At 44.7% G+C, this 17,804-nt stretch overlaps 1 protein-coding gene across 2 annotated transcripts in view; it reads right to left on the reverse strand.

Annotated features, from left to right (window-relative positions):
* Kank1 (KN motif and ankyrin repeat domains 1) overlaps positions 1 to 17,804 on the reverse strand; it is a 194,041-nt gene that overhangs the window by 59,030 nt on the left and 117,207 nt on the right. The window lies entirely within an intron of this gene.

The raw sequence follows: 17,804 nt of genomic DNA on the forward strand, positions 1-17,804 counted from the left end.
GTTCAAATGACAGCATGACATGCAGTCAGAGACACTGGATCCCACACCACACAAACGACAGCAGGACACGCAGTCAGAGACACTGGATTCCACACCACACAACACATTTCTGATTTTACATTGACTTTCTGTTAAGAGTTAACTCAGGTTACTGCATCGAGACATGTAACAGTTACAAACTTTGAAATAAGCATGAAGTAAACTAGGGAAAAAAAAATACTGCTCTAACCATTGCTTTTCGAAAATGCTTCTATAAAAAACTAGCAAAGAAAGTAAATGATTATACACAAGAACACTGCCAGCCCATCCTCACTCCAGACTTACGAAGCCAGAAGAAACACACCTCCCTGTGAAGTGCTGTCAGCCAAAAAGCCAAACGACTTCTCCAGAACAAGAGCATACTAAAATAACAGCAGAGACCTATGCCATCCTAGCACAGCCACCAAAAGCATGGGGGTTTGTTAGGGATATGGAAAATGCCCAGTGGAAGTTGACTTTTAAAAAGTAAGACAGGGCCAGCGAGACGACTGAGAAAGTAAGAATGCTGCCACACAAGCCTGAGGACCTGAGTTCAACCCCAGGCACCTACATCAAGAGTCTCAGAAAACCAGCAGCCCCTGTGAGACAGGAGGCAGGGGCAGGAGAGTGTAGCCTGGAGTAGACAGGCCAGCAGCAGCAGCAGCAGCAGCAGCAGCAGCAGCAAGAGACCCTGCCTCTAGAGTAAGCGGTCTCCTGACGATCAAACACACTCACGGCATATGTGTTCACACACGCCACACACGCAAATAAACAAAAACTTGAAATGAACAAGTATTATGTGTATGTATACAGACCTACACACCCACCCTACAAAAATCAATGTGTTATTAACTGATAACACTGAGGACAGCCAAACGTTCATTGATCTCTAACTGCTGTTAAATCCAATTCGTCACTAAATGCCATACAACGCCATGATTTAAGAATCACTGATTAAAAAAAAAAAAAAGATCCTACCAATAAAATCCCAAGGCTGAGTTTTTTTTTTCCTTAAAGTGTATTTGAGAATTTAATTAAAAATCAGAAGTAAGCGAACCAGGATGTCCACTGTGGCTGCCCCTGGCAGAGGCACTGGCGGACGATGCTGGCTCCTTTGTTCCTTCTCTAACAATACTAATTATAAACCAGTGTCTGGACTCTTCTTGCCATTTGGGCTTTATTTGCTTTGAAGGGGAGATGTAAGAATATGAATCCCACATAACAGGCAACAACTCTCAGGCTCCTTTTCGAACACACACGATGCTGGTCACACTTGTGTGAAGGGAAAGACGGCTGTTGATGGTGACCACACAGGGCGAGAACCTTGCTCCTTCGCTAGTGAAATTTTCCTCACTGCTCATGGCTGCAAACTCAAAAGGACTTTCTGCTGTTGTCAAAGGCCACTTCTGGCAGGTCCTCCACGCTCTTCCAGTCACAGCGGAGTGCTCAGATTCTGAGCCTTCCACTCCCGGCGGGACCCCAGCGGCTGCGAACTCGCGCAGGATGGCTCTGGTCTCTCTGGTGAAGAAGCAATCGCCTGATGCAGTGGCACAAGGGGCACTGAACCTGCAAGTCAATAAACTGTGACGGGTGCGAGGTGGCTGGGCTGAAAGGCAAGGGACACAGGGAACAGAAGCTTTCTTCCAGAAAAGAAACGACTACCAACGTCTGCTGGGCAAGACTTTATAAAAGAATGTGAGGCCCAGAAAGACTTGAGGGGAGGAGTGGGGACAGGAGGGGGTCAAGGAGAGAGGCCAAGCTTCTGGAATTGTTCAACTAATTACACTTCTAAAAGCCACAACGAAAACCTCAAAAACCTCAGGCCGAAGCCTGTTTTCTGGCCACTCAGTGGCCTCTCAGGTTTGTGCTCTTGTGTCGACTCAGAGAGGCTTATAAATACCAGCACTCAACCTGCTGAGGGCAAACAGAAGACAAGAAGAGACAAGTTGTGGGTGTTTGGGGTGAATGAAGTGTGTGTCAAGGTATCTGAATGGAGATGTGCCCAGAGCCTTCCTAGCCAAGCTTCGTAGACTTTGGCCCAACACACACACATACTTGTCTGTTATTGAACCTCTCTCACCTGGCAGGAGATCTTTAGCTCAGATCCAAATTGATCTCTCCCATCCTCTCTTAAAACAGAAAACAATAACAAGAGGGAAGCCCAAACTTAGGAGCTACAAGCATGTCCCAGATAAAATAACAAGGCCCCCAGTCACGGGATGTGGGAGCTGGCAGTGTCTGCACTGGGAACAGCTGTAAATTGTGGTACTGTCCCATCTGACAGGTGGCCTACCAATTGTGCAGACTGGCTCTTCCTCATGAAATGCAGTCTTTTACCAACCCATTGAAGAAAGCAGAGAATGGCCAAGGTCCATTCCCTTGTTACAGCTCAATAAAGCATTTCTTTTCTCCCTTGGAGGAAAGTGCCAACCACTAACAAGGCGCAATCATGGCTTCGTTCTGCTACCTACAGAAAGCACTTCTTTTGATTTGGGAAAATGCCTCGATAGAGAAAATAAAGAATGTGCCTCTTCTCTTTATCTCCAGAAACCGGATGGTACTGAAGATCATCTCCATAGTAGCCCAAGTGTGGTTCAGTGAACAAGATAAAGAGTTGACCTCACAAGTACTTTACGTCAGCTGAAATGAAACAAACTATGAAAAGTCACTCAACAGAGTTCTGTGACGAGCACACCAAAGAAGACAGCAGTTGGAGAAGCAGAGACAGCACCCACCTCCAGCCCTGTAAACTGTCAACTGCCATCACATTGCTTGGGACCATGAAGACAAAGGACGACATTGATGATAATACTGCAGCTAACATGATTTTATCCCTTGCTAGGATTTCTGAAATCAGAAACCTCACTTACTGTATGATGTGACATTAAGTGCTGATCTAAAAACATATCTTATTAATTAAGTGACGAGGAAATGACCAGGGCTGGACAGATGGCTCAATGATGAAGAGTACTGGATGTTCTTCCAGAGGACACAGGTTTGATTCCCAGCACCCACATGGCTGTTCACAAACATCTGTAACTCCAGCCCTAGGGGAATCCATCGCCCTCTCCTGGCCTCTGTGGGCATTGCACCTACATGGTATACAGACACAAGCAAGCAAACCACTGATACACATAAAAATAAACAAAAATTTTGATAATAAAATGCTTACTAAAACTGCATTGGGGCTGATAATGAGGATAACACTCGGTGGTCCAGCATGTGTTTAGCATCTGTACGGTCCTGGGTTTGATTCTTAGTACCATAGAAAAGGAAGAGAAGGAGGAGGAAGGAGAAGAGAAGGAAGAAGAGGGATTGCATTTACTCTAAGAAAGTTTTAAGACTTGTTCGGAGTGTTCAAATCTGGAAGAAATCTTAAGAATTGATGACATTGCCAGGCGGTGGTGGCGCACGCCTTTAATCCCAGCACTCGGGAGGCAGAGGCAGGCGGATCTCTGTGAGCTCGAGGCCAGCCTGGTCTACAAGAGCTAGTTCCAAGACAGGCACCAAAGCTACAGAGAAACCCTGTCTCGAAAAACCAAAAAAAAAAAAAAAAAAAAAAAAAGAATTGATGACATTATGATACATTCTGGATAGTTTTTATTAAAACACACTTCTCACCTTGTTTTCCCCTCCTAAGAACCTGCAAATGCTGAAATCCATTCCCTCGTTTTACAAGTAACAAAGGCTTAGGATGACCCAGTCACAGAGCTTCATGACTGGGCGGATACAGTAGCACTTGCCCTGGGCTTATGGGATTAGCAGTAAGAGCACAAGGCTTTGACACAGGAGAACGTACATGCACCAGCACGCGATGTCCCTCTCAAACCCTGCACAGGGATGCACAGGCCCAGTGCAAGGATAACATGACTCATACTGCTTTCAGACAGAAGGAGCGCAAATGAAGCAAGGCAGAAGGATGGTCTAAGGAGACGCAGATTCTAGCAAAAGCAACCGGACACACAGATACACAAATACCTTGGCTCCGATTTTAAAAACCGCACAGCTCAATTATTTAAGTTAGTCTTTTAACCAAGCCTCCAAAAACCTGTCTAAGTTACCACATACATCATATCACATACAACTGTCTACACATGCCTGTAGACTCTGCAAAGACAGTCAGCTAATTAATGGCAACAATAAAAGTCATGCCAGTGTGGCCACCATTCTGGATCAGACTCTCTCCCAGGGGTCTCCCACCATCTGAGAGCGGAGGCTGGGGCAGGGGGCATATGCTACTGTTTTGCAGCCATGCTACCTAGTATAGCCCAACCTCATGGAGCCCCTTCCTCTACAGCAGATCATTTTTACTGTGTGAAAGAGAGAAGGTAGGAGGGAGGGAGGGAATCTTTACTATGGATCAAAATATAAATTAGAATCTTATCTAGATACTGGCTTTCATTTCCAATGAAGAAATAATGCTGGGGTTTACTTATTGGGGTGTTTTAGACTATGCTTGTCTACACAGCTATAGTTACAGTTTCATGGTGTTGGGTAAATCCCAGATAAAAGGCTGAATTAGGTGCTTGTTTTTTTTTTAATCACAGAAACCAATTAAAACGCAGATGCTAAGGAGAAAACAAAATAAGTACCAGTGAATAAGTTCATTCATTCGTCCATTCATTCATTCCATGCCTGGTCATCCTAAGCCAGTCTGATTGTGAACCAAAGGAGACGCACACCTACCCTTTTCTCTGCAATAAGCTGACTGAAGATCTGTTCTTTGGGAACAAAGAACATGTAGGTTCCTGAGATGCTTAAAGATCAGCTGCACCCAAAGCTCACCTTTCTGCCTTACTTAGGTGAAAAGTTCCCACGGTCACATCTGCCTCCGTATGCACTCACTTTGTCCCAGAGTGGGTGTGAGTGTGGGTGTGCCGTGCCCACTCACAGACCCCTATTGCTCATCTACATCCACCCAACAGTAACACTACAAAAGGACACTGGTATTTTTCCCAGAGTAAGAGCTGTGGGCAGGCTAACGCCACCTGGAAGCCTCCAGATGTTTTCACAGCCCCACCCTGGCTCTGCTCCAGCTGGGTTGCTGGAACAGACATGGCTTCCTGTACGCATAAGAACTAACGCTGGCAAAGTTTCTTTCCAGGAACCTTTCTGGAGTGAAAGTTCACCGGACAGTGACAACCAACTTCTCTCTGGCCTCCACAAGTGACAGACTATAGAGCGTAGTCACAAGTGCATGCCCCCATTCCCCTGAAGAACAGCTCTCCACTCTTGTTGACTTTGGAAGAAAACATCCCCCGGACTCAGGTCAAGCCCAATGACGCGGCATGTTCTGACCTGTTCTGGTCCCCCTGCAGTTGTCTTGGGGAAAGCAATTCCAACAGGAACTAAACTTTGACTTACAAGTATGGCCAGGTTACTGGCACCTTGCTCTTGCTGAAAAAGAATTCTGTCTGGCAGTTAAAATATCACTATTGTTCCCTCTGTTCTCTAGTCCAACATTAAGAGCAAGACTAATGCTGGGTGGTGGTGGTGCACGCCTCCAAGCACTCGGGAGGCAGAGGCAGGTGGACCTCTGTGAATTTGAGGCCACCCTGGGCTACAGAATTAAGTTTCAGGACAGCCAGGGCTACACAGAGAAACCATGTCTGGAAAACACAAAAAAAGAACAAGCCTCAGCACAGAAGGAAGATAACTCAGTCCCTGTCTTTGGAGAGGCTTTCACTTACTTTTCCTCCATGCACATTGGTGTTTTGCCTGCATGTGTGTCTATCAGGTCCCCTGAACTGGAGCTACAGACAGTTGTGAGCTGCCACGTGGGTGATCGGAGTTGAACCCCGGTCCTCTGGAAGAGCAGTCAGTGCTCTTAACCACTGAGCCATTTCTTCAGTCCCTGGAAAGACTTTTAATGTGTCCTGTTTAAATGATTTAAAATGTTTTCATTGACGGCTCTACGGGAAAAGTTTTCCTTTATTTCCTCTGGGACTGTATCATCCAGTGACGTTCTCTAAGAGTATTGTTCAACTGATCCGCTGTCACTAAATAAAGTCGGACCGTCACACACTCTCAGATTCTTAACCTTAAAATGGTTTATCTTAGAGCGAAGTCCAAACAACAGCAGTAACAACACTGCCTCCCAGAATCTTGTAAGAAACCTTCCAGTTTAGGGATTTTATGGGCGCTTTTCCTCCTGTTTCTTTGTCTTGTCCTACTTCAATGTGTTCTTGTTTCACTTATTATATTTTATTTTGTTACATTCTAATATTACTCTTAGATGCCTGCTCTTTTCTAATGAGAGAAAGGGAGTGGGGATCTGGGTGGGAGGGGAGGTGGGAAGAACTGGGAGACGCAGAGGGAGGGGAAACCATAATCAGGGTATATTACGTGAGAAAAGTATTTTCAACAAAAGGAATAAAGAAAGGAAAATCCTCAAGTCTTCTTAGACATGGACCCGGTCTCTAGGAGCCACGCCCAGCGATCTGCACTTTAACAGGTTGCTAAGAGACCCTGATGTACAGCAGATGTTCTTATCACCACAGCTTGACAGGAAGATTCACGAGGAAGAAGCTAAGTTCCAAGGGTCCCAGAGCCAGGAAGGGCCTGGGATTTTAACACAATGCTTCCCAGTGGTTGGAAAGCTATCCCCAGGAAGTCTGACTTTCAGCGGTTTGTTTAAAAAGTTTGTTTAAATCAATATTAAACCTCAGCATGTGACAGCAGACAGTATTGGATACTACAGGGTGAACAGAACAGGCTCATGCTTGTGTCTCTGAGGCCTACAGATCTTAAAAACAAAACATCAGGAGGGGAGAACACTGGATCTTTGGACCGCACAAAAGGATTTCACCTTGAAGCTATCTATTATCCGTCTCTGGGTTCAGAAAGGCTCGGTTATACTAAACAGAAATCTCCTAGGTGTGTGTGCATGTGCGTGTTTTTTCCCAAGAACAAACAAGTTTCCATTATCTTGAGAGAGACTTTAAAGAGGCTAAGAAGCCGGGCGGTGGTGGCGCACGCCTTTAATCCCAGCACTCAGGAGGCAGAGGCAGGCGGATCTCTGTGAGTTCAAGGCCAGCCTGGTCTACAAGAGCTAGTTCCAGGACAGGAACCAAAAAAAAAAAAAAAAAAAAAAAAGGCTAAGAGCCAAGAGCCAAGGAGGCGTTTTATAACTTGACAGCTGGTGAAAGTTCTCAGGGTCAAGCCAGGCAGGACTAGATGAAAACTACAATCTCACACTCTCCATCAAATTCCAAAACACCAGCGACATCAGTGTGGGGGTGGCAGAGCTGACTTCTAAAATAACGAGTGATGGGAATGTGGAGCAACAGGTCTCCTTGTGCCCTATTAACAGAGCTGAAAAAAATTTTACAGTTATAATGGAAGACTTTATGGAGCACCCCCACCCCAAAACAAGAAATAGAATTATTTTATGATCCAGCAACCTGCTTCTAAAAGATGCCCAAGAAACTGAAACAAGTCCCTGAAGAGATATTTGTGCCCCCATGCTCATTACAGAAGCGTTCACAATATCCATCCAGATAAGTGCGCACACGGTCTTCACATACACAGAGAGAGCACTCTCTTTAACAAGGGCATCCTGTCAAACATTGGACAGACAACTGCTAAACATCTCACAAGGCATAGAAACTCTGAGAACACATGCTTGGTGTAGTTCTTTCCTGTGCTTGTATACGCGTGAGTTTATTTGCAAATGCTACTTTATAATATATGACATTGTAGCTGGGCGTGGTGGTGCAAGTCTTTAATCCCAGGACTTGGGAGGCACAGGCGGATCTGAGTTCAAGGCTAGTCTGGTCTACAGAGTGAGTTCTAGGGCAGCCAGGGCTACACAAAAAAAAAAAAAAAAAAAAAAGTCTCAAAAAACCCATACACACACACACACACCATACCACACCATACCATAATACAAGCAACCTAAGACAATAACCATTACTAATGGCTGCATAGTATTTTTTCATATTTGTTCCATATTTCGTTTGACCTTCCTTATTTACTAAACATTTAGAATATTTTTCACATTTTGATAGACTGCTTTGGGTATTTTCCCAGTAATTTCCTAGAAGTAAATTCCAAGAGGTGGGTGAGCAAGGAGAACAAACAAACAAACAAACACAAACAGAACCTGTTCATATCCTACAAACATGGATAGCATTGTGTTGTTCTTCAGAAACCAGAAGCAGGGGAGGGAACTCGGAGCTCCATTCCTAATTTTATTGCTTTGCACATGATGAACACGTCCGCCAAAAATCTCTCTGCATAACAGCAGTAAGCGTGCTCTCGCTAGGTTTGAACTTGACGTGACGTTTGAGCCATTCCACACTAGCTTCTGTGTTTACCCTCCAGTTTTGACCTCAGAACCTCAGTTCCTGTACACAACAGAGACTGGGAGCAAATGAACGGAAAACATTCAATTTCTCGTCCTGAGTTACTCAGAGTGCCTCACTACCCACTGCTGTACCCCAGGCTTGTCATGGACCAAGCAGGCCGACTGAACCTGAGGCAGGAGGACATTCTTACTCAAAAACATAGTTGGAATCAAGGAACCTTCTAGAACTGCCTCTTAACACCTCCGAACTAATGCTAACAAGCCACGTATGAAATTCTGGCACCGCTGAACTTCAGGATCTCAAATTAGTGTCCGGGACACAGAGGTTAATACAGCCAAACGTGGGTGCCATGCAGAAAAGAAATCATTTTAAAAGTTTGAAGCCATAAAATTAAAGATTCTTTTTTTAAAAAAATGAAAAATAAAAGGATGAGGAATATAGAGGAAAATATATTAATACGCATACTTATCTTGGAAGTGGCCTCACAGATGTGCAAATGCACCCTCAAAGCACGGACATGAGAAGCAGTTACAGTGCTGGGTGAGCAAATCCTCCCTTGGTTCACTGAAGTGGCTCCGAGAACAGGGTCCATTCAAATTCTTGTCTCTGTACTTGAAGCTACTTGGTGAAGGGTAGCACAGTCTCACAAGCTACTTAGAAGCATCCCCTGGTTTTGTTCTGAAGAGTAAAGGGGACGGTTCATAATCCCAGTCCACTCCTAGGTTGGAGGCGGGAGGGAAAGGGACCTTATCTCACTTCCTCCTTACCTTGTCCCTCTGCCCCGCATTCCTGTCCTCACAGCCCCCAAGGAGCCAGTTCTGGAAATTCCACTCCCAACTCTGCAGGAGCAGGCACGTCAAAGCCCTTCTCCCAGGTGGTTTCTCTCTCCCTGTAGAATCTCAACTAATCACAGCCAGCCTCAAAGCTGGGGTCACACGGGCCCCTCTCATTCAGGGAAGCTACAATAGCATCCAGAGTCAGAGCCGGGTGACTTGCTACTTATGCTATGTCACACAGGGTTGGGGTCTGGTGGTGCCTGCACCCTTCAGAACTGATCGGAAACCATGGTTTAGGGCCGATACCGCAGACCTACTGAACCTCAGAACTTACGGTTCAGTAAGGGCCCCACGTGAAACAGCAGAAGGGTAATTTTGTTAAACAGATCTTCAGCACACTTCTCCCTTTCTGGAGAACAGAGTGGGGACGGCCCACTGACGGTTCTTTATTCACATTTCTTCAGGGTTCATGAGCACAGAGAAAGGTACAGCAGTGTATTTGATCTTAACCAGACAAGACTCACAACGAACTTTTCTCAAACTGCCCAGCAGTGAAAACATCGGGAGTAAACACAATTAAAGAGAGAAACATCACTTTAGACTTTTTATAAATTCCATACGAAGGCCAGCAGCAAGGGACAACTTCATACTAGTAATATTGGGTACTGCAAGCAGTCAAAGTGACACCCATCCCTTTGCTATAAAAGGGATAGAACTGTCAGAAATTCATCTTAGAGTTCCTAGATCCTTTGATCCTAGCTTCTCTTTCTAAAGGGAGGAACAGCCAGTGAAGAAGTATATATGTGTATACTTATACACACACACACACACACATATATATGATATGCAATACACGTTTAGGGACAAGTTCTAATGTAGAGCAGACTGGCCTCTAACTCACTATTACTCAGTTAAAAACATGGAAGGAAAAGGACACCTAGGTAAGCGCTCTTGTACCTTCAGGGGGTAGTACAACCTAGTCTGGGAGCAGATCCTGCTCTGGATGTGCTTTGGGTGGAGCAGAACCTTTACTCGTCATCCCCTTGGACTGCGACAGCATAAGTATGGAAACCACTCTCCAGCCTGCCAACTGCGGGGAGCGAGGCTGGGAGCCAGTGCTTCATCTCTGCCATGTGTACATGTGGGTCCGAAGAAGCAACCTAGCCGTTTAGTACTGAGCATTCCCTGCTCTGAGGAAACAAGCTAAGCCACACACTTAGCTCCAACACGCACAGTGCTTGGGCGCTTGGACGACGCAGCAATCTCCGACCCTTCCCCTCAAGACCCTTCCACGAGGCAAACCGCAGTATATTGTTGTTTTGCTTAGAAAGGACTAAAGCTGTATTCTCAAAATGAAAGCAGATGGACACTAGCCAAAAGAACTAGCTTTCTTTTTTTAATTAATTAATTATTGAAAAGAACTAGCTTTCTGTAGATTTTACTAGTTTGAGACCTGAATGGTTCCAAAGAGAAGAACGGTGGGTCGTCTATGCTCATGGACAAGCAGAGAAAAAAACAAAAAGGCATACAGTGATTGTGTTTTTGAGCTTAGGTTTCTGTCTATTGTTGATTTCCCATCTTGTTACCTCACAACAGAGCATACTGGTATACCAGGAAACGCTGGAAAACTGCCATGCCATGCCAGCACATCTTACCCAGAGCTGAGCCCGCTTGTCACAATATTTGGAAGACCAATGTAAACAAACAGATAAACAAGCGGTTTAGTCACTGTTCTGTTGCTGTGAAGAGACACCATGACCAAGGAAACACTTGTAAAGAAGTCCCATTTATTTGGGGCCTTGCTTACAGTTTCAGAGGGTTAGTCTATGGCCATCATGGTGGGAAGCAGAGCGGCAGCCCCCAGACAGACATGGGGTTGAGAGCTCTGCATTCTGATCTGAAGGCAGCAGGCAGGGAGACAGAGAGTGGCCTGGCATAGGCTTTTGAAAGCTCAAAGCCCACCCCCAGTGACACACTTCCTTCAACAAGGCCACACCTCCTGATCCCTCTCAAAGGAGTTCCACTAACTGGGGACCAAGCATCCAAATGTATAAGCTACGGGGGCCATTTCCATTCAAACCTCCACAACAAGATAAAATACCGTCAGTTTAGCTAAGGCTTTTTCCTGTCCCCCAGCCACCACCTCAGTCAGATGACATGATGGGGGTGGCTTTGGAGGGCAAATCAAAAGCAAATCCTGATAGCAGGGGTAGCGATTTCAAAGGTGATGCTGAAAAAGATTTGCTGGGGAAACAGTCTCCTGGTCCTTGTCGCATAGGACAGTTACTACTGGGGACGATGAACCTCCCTCAGTAAAGAAAGTCAGTCGTACTCAACAGACTGCTTGAGGAAGATTCCAAGCACAAAATTAAATTTCAAAAGAAAATATTAGTAAATGAGAGGGGATAGAAAAGATAAGGTAGAGGGGCAAAGCCCGTGCTCTTTAGAAATCTGAGCCACCCACAATAACTTATTCTTTGGAGAAATATAAACAGCTCTGTTTTACAATAATTCATTTTTAGATATTTTTCTCTCTTTATATCTGCTTGTGATGTTTGGTGATGTTCATATGTCCAAGAGTGTATGATTCTTAATTTTTCTCATTTATTTTTTAAAAAAATGATTTATTTTTATTTATGTGCATTTATATGTGAGTGTGTGTGTGCGCCCACGCGCGCACGTGTATCCAGTTGCACACCCAAGGAGCCCTCTGGTGCTAGGAACTGAGCTTTGGCCTCTTAAGCAAAGGATGTGCCCTTAACTGCCCACCCATCCCTCCAGATCCTCGAATCAGAATCTTAAATTTACAAAAGACCCAGAAAGTGAAGCAAGATGGGAGGTGGCAACTTCCTTTGTGGGCGGAGCTTTGTGGGTCTGCTGCCAAACCTTAGGCCTCCTGTTAGTCCTAATATAGTCCGGACTACCGACTTACACGCAGTAACCATTCACCAAACATCCGTTGGAATACGGTCTAGGGTCTTATAGCTAAGTCATACATAATAAGTACTTTACCTTATTTTTGTTGTATAGACTAAGTATATATTATTTTTTCCTGTTTTATTTTTTTTTTAAATATGTATGGGTGTTTTGCTTGCCTGAGTGTCTATGGAGGCCAGAGAATGGCATCGGATTCCCTGGAACCGGAGTTACAGTTGTGAGCTGCCACATGGGTGCTGAGAATCAAACCCAGGTCCTCTGGAAAAGGAGCCGTCTCTCCCGCCCCTAAGCTAGTTTTAAACATTAGGGATTTCAGTTCCTTAAAGTGAGAATGTCAGTCTGTCTGTCCCAAAGATGTTTGTTTTATATTTTTACGTATATGAGTGCTTACTTGCACGTATAGCCGTGTACCACGTGTGTGCCTCAGTTCTCTGCAGAGAACAGAAAAGGGCATCCCATCCCTGGAACTGGAGTTAGAGAGGTTCTGAGCTGCCATGCGGGTGTGGAGAAATTCACCCTAGTTCTCTTCAAGAGCCCTATTTCCTTTTCAAATTGCCAATTACGAACACTTATTAGGCAACAGGTGTGTACTACAATGGTTGCTAAACAACAAAAACACAAGATAAACATACACCCTGCTACTTACTAAGATTATAGTCTAAAATAAAACACAAGAACGTTATACGCCTACCACAAACTCTCAACTTAGAAACAGAGTTTAGGCTTGGAATGTGGTCGAAGTATCTTACTTGTATCTATTTCCCCCCATTACATTAGGCTTGCTAAGAAAAACAAAAAGAGCACTTAGAAATTTGGTAAGACATTGAACTGCTGCCCTGTGCCCTGCAGAGTTCTAAACACAGATGCCCATGGGCTCCACAGCCAGGAACGTTGGGGATCACACCAGGACTGCCTTCTCCTCCACTTGAACACAACCTCTTCCTCCTTTTCCATCAGTGTGGCTCCGATCACGCCCCCCCCTCCATTGAGGAATAAAGTGCTGCGCCTAGATAAATGACCCACTGGGTCGGGCGACCTAACAAGAGAAACTTCTGGAAAATATTAATTCATATTTTAAAAGGACCACGCAAATGGTCAGAGGAGACACCTCGCTATGGAAGACACACCAAGATGGTCCAGCTCACACATCTCCAAAGTGATTAAGATCATATCAAATGCTTGCTCTTTTGTTATCTATTTCTGGTGTAAGAACATAGAAGAATTTTAGCATCAAGACAGTATAGTGCACGCTGCCTATTGTAGACAGTTTCTTTGTTTTGCTTTGTTTTAGTTTGGTTTCTGGTTTTTGAGACTTCATAGCCACAGCTGACCTTGAACTTAATATAGACCAGACAGGCCCTGAATTTGTGATCCTTTGATGTCAGCTCTCATGAGCCAGGATCACAGGTGTGCATCACCATACCACTTTACGGACCTAATTCTTTTTTTTTTTTTTTTTTTTTAAAGCCTTTCTTTTTTGTTTAAACAGAAAAAGGGGAAATGATGGAGGTGGTTCTTGTATTTTATCTGTTGCTTTCATTGGTTAACTAATAAAGAAAACTGCCTTAGCCCATTTATAGGCCAGCCCTTAGGTGGGTGGAGTAAACAGAACAGAATGCTGGGAGAAAGAAGCTGAGTCAGAGAGTCGCCATGATTCTCCCACTCCAGACAGACACAGGTTAAGATCTTTCCTGGTAAGCCAGCTCATGGTACTACACAGAATATTAGAAATGGGTTAGATCAATATGTAAGAGCTAGCCAATAAGAGGCTGGAACTAATGGACCAGGCAGTGTTCAAAAGAATACAGTTTCCGTGTAATTATTTCGGGGCATAAGCTAGCCATGCGGGCGGCTGGGTGCCGGGGACGCAGCCCTGCCGCTCCTGTTACAACATTTTGGTTTTTCGAGACAGGGTTTCTCTGTGGTTTTGGAGCCTGTCCTGGAACTAGCTCTGTAGACCAGGCTGGTCTCGAACTCACAGAGATCCGCCTGCCTCTGCCTCCCAAGTGCTGGGATTAAAGGCGTGCGCCACTAATTCTTGAATTCTTAAATGTTTCAGAATAAAACGCAATTCCTTTTTACCCAGCTTAACAGGAATTGACACTTTTGACAAAAGGGGTGGCGTTTGTCACAAACCACTCAAACCTGAGTGACCACACTGACTCTAAAACTGGTGCTTCTGCAAGCTTATATAAACCTTATCAGAAAATGTGTGTGTGTGTGTATCTGTGGATATATAATACAGATCATACAGATCTCGTACATACACACAAAACACACACCAAAATCATCTGCATATAATTTCAAAGAAAGATGGCCAAGATAGAGAAGTGTCACCCTCCTATCCGACTCCCCAACACATTCTTGAATCAAAACTTTAATTTTGAAACAGATAAACTGCCATTAATCAATACATTATAAATGTTTGATTTTTCTTTCTCTTTTAAACCATAAGATCTTTTCAAATCATGACCTAAGCAGCCACTTGAAAATGGCCTTCCTTCTGTTATCTGTTTCCAAACAGGCATTCTTCTCACAAAAAAGTTACTTTGTATCTTACAAAAACATGTTGACATATTTAATACAAAAAAAGAAAACCTACAAAGTAGGAGGCACAAAGATAGAGATAGTCGTAAACAGGCCAAAAAAAAAAAAAAAAAAAAAAAACCATCAAACACTTCCAGACAGACAGGCGGGCTGCCAAGGAGGCATAAAAATAAAAATCCCAAAATACCAAAAGAGGCACCGATTTTTTCCCATCTATAGAATCTCAAGGACGTGGGGACATAGGGGGCCTGCTTGGTGTGAAGAACCCAGAGCGTGGTATCTTGACTCTAGGAATTCGAGTATCTCAAGAAGTACCGGCTACTACTCTTTGTCTAGCTTATACTATTGTACCTCAAGGATGGAGAGTTTCATCCGTTCATTCAGAGAAATGCCAACTGACCCTCTGAGTGCAAACTGAAACCCAGAGTTCTCGGTAAGGAGTTCACAAAAATTAGCCCTGTCTGTTGTGAACATCAGTAAAAAAATCAACAACTGGCTCAAAAGTCAGCCCTGCCAACTACTTCCCAGCTCTTATTTGCTCAAGTGTAAACCAACTGAGAGAAACTGCTGCATAGATAACTCCTCTTTCCAAGGTGAGGGGGAAGAAGGAAAAAGGTTCTTTGCAAGGAACCTTCAGAATGCTGTTCCCTCCACTGACTTGGTAAAGCATACAGTGTCTTAACGATGAAGTTTTCTGAAGACAATTTATTCTGGGACCCTTCCTGCTACCAGGCTACTAAAGCTGTGAATCGGGAGACACATAGGGATGAGAAGTAAAAACCCAAGGGCATCAGAGCACAGTGGTTATATTCGCTGAGAAATTCACACCAGCAGCTATGAGAGTTCAACCTCCCAGTCTATGGGCATCAACACCCCCCCAAGAAAAGCAGGCTCAGACAGAAAGGAGATTAATGGCTCCTAGATCTGGTATGTGGTGGCAAGGCTAGAAGGGAATGGCTCATGACTGCCAAACAGTTCTCTTTTTGGAATGTCAGAAACATTCAAACATTGCTTGTGGTGATGGCTGTGTGAATATGTATCATAGATTTGCCTATGTTAATAAATGGGTGAACTTCCAATGTGGTGAATTATACTTCAATTAAGCTCCAATAATATTATCTAAATTAAAATTTAGGGTGTGGAAGATGGCTCAGTAGAGGAAAGCACTTGTGTGAAGACTTAAGCTCAAATCCCCAGAACCCACATAAAGCCAGGCACACTCACACCCTTGTCTAAAGCTACTGTCTTATTATTCCTGTAGTGAGATAGGAGGGGAGACAGGAGAATGTCCGTGGCAGTTAGCCTGGGAGAACAAGAAAGACAACAACAAGAGGTGGTGGGTGAGGGGAGGCAAGGCTCAACACCCGAATCCCCTTTGCCTGCCATACAAGAGCTGGGGTGGCACATGCACCCATATTCACATAAAGAGATTAAAAAGAAACAAAAACACTAAACTAAATTCCTTCATCTGTGCGATCAGAGAGCCGGTAGGGAAAGGTGTAGAGGGTATGAGAAAATCAAAGAGAGTCCGGATGCTGTAAGGTGAACTGAGAAAGCATCATTGGTCCTCCTCATAGAATCATCTCTCCAAGCAAGCACAGACGCAGCCTCCCAGATGCTAGGAGATGCCTCTGACGCAAGGCCCTCAACTATAGGGTCACGTGCCTAGAAACTCTTTGGACTCCCAGTGTTTGGTAGAGCATCCTGACTTTCTGCAAGCTGCTCCGCTTGCACGATGTCCAGTGGCAGAAAAGATCTTAACCATGACACAGAGGCTCTGGACAACCCTAAGAGACAGCAAGGTGTTCCCTCTTACACGTCTGATAAGGATTACCACACAGGAAACAATTACACAAAGGACTTTCATTTGTTTATCTGATAAAGACAGTGCATACAAACACACACGCTCAGGCGGCTCTTTAAATATGTTGTGTGCAGCTGTGTGTGTCTCCCGGCATTAATTAGCACTTCCACAGGGATTCTGGTCTTCCTCAGTGGAATTTTTCAGGCTGCAAGTATCACTCACTGACGGTGAAAGGGAACCGGTTTGGGCTCTTGGCAACATCAGCTAAAAACTGACATCAAAATTGGCACTCCTTTTTACAGATTCATTAACACTCGGACAGACACGCAAAAATGCTGATGTGGGTCACACAAATGGAGTTTTCTTTCAGATGGACAGTCAGGAGGAGAACGAGAGCGAGAGCCTTCAGCTTCACAGAGCACACGGTCGGGGAGGCAGGCTTTTGAGTGTCAAAGGGAACCAGGCACTTTGAGGTTGGAAGGCTGCTGGGCTGGGAACAACTCAAATTCAAATAAGGAACATTAACTCCCAAGGCAATGGGTTGGGTAAGAGCTCAGTGAGTAAGAGCACTTTTGATGTGGGAAGGTCAACTACTAGTGGAAGAAAGGGGGCTCTGGACACCGATGGCTACCAGTGAGACAAAGGAGAAGCGCTTCGAGGGATATTTAAGTAAAACAGGGTAGAATACAACCCCAAAGTAAGACAGCAGCTTTGAAGAAACGCTGAAGAAAGCAAAATGTTTAGCACCCCAATGGGGGTGGGGGTGGGGATGTCTTGATAGTGTTTTCATGGGGCCGCGATAGGAATGAGAGACATGGTATCTGCTTCTTTCTCCACGTATTACGTAAAATCATTCCAAGTCACTGACTTTTTCAAAGGTGAATGTCTTGAAACTCATGAACATAAGAAGTATGCTGAAAGCAATCTGTTTGCTCGAGCTGGAGGTAAAAGATGTGACCTGTTCCCGAGGGGTGAGCGCTGCCCAACATCCTTCGGGGGAGAGTCAAAAGAAGCAGTTTCCAGACTCACATTGATTTGAGGTTCAGAGGAATTGACAGAAGAGAATCAGGAAGAACTAAATCCTACTTCCACAGAAGTCAAATTTAACAAGATCATGAAAGAAAACTTCAAGCCACTTCAAAGGGAAGGTAGCCTGGTGTGGGCCCAGAACCTGGGAATAAAGAACCAACGTAGCGCTCGCCAAGTGCCCAGCCTCTGACAGACAGGACACACTGGGACGCCTCACACAGCTGGTGCCAAAATGTAATTTTAGCCTCAATGCCCAGGAGGAAGCAGATTCATCAGAGGCTTTCTTTCCCCTCATGTGCTTCGTTTCAACAAAACTGGATCACCCCTGACCCGGCAGAGAAACACTCATCCCAGACACCTTCTTCATGGGCTAGATGGTGACCA

Source organism: Chionomys nivalis, chromosome 8 (genome assembly GCF_950005125.1).
Source record: "Chionomys nivalis chromosome 8, mChiNiv1.1, whole genome shotgun sequence".
Taxonomy (NCBI): Eukaryota; Metazoa; Chordata; class Mammalia; order Rodentia; family Cricetidae; genus Chionomys; species Chionomys nivalis.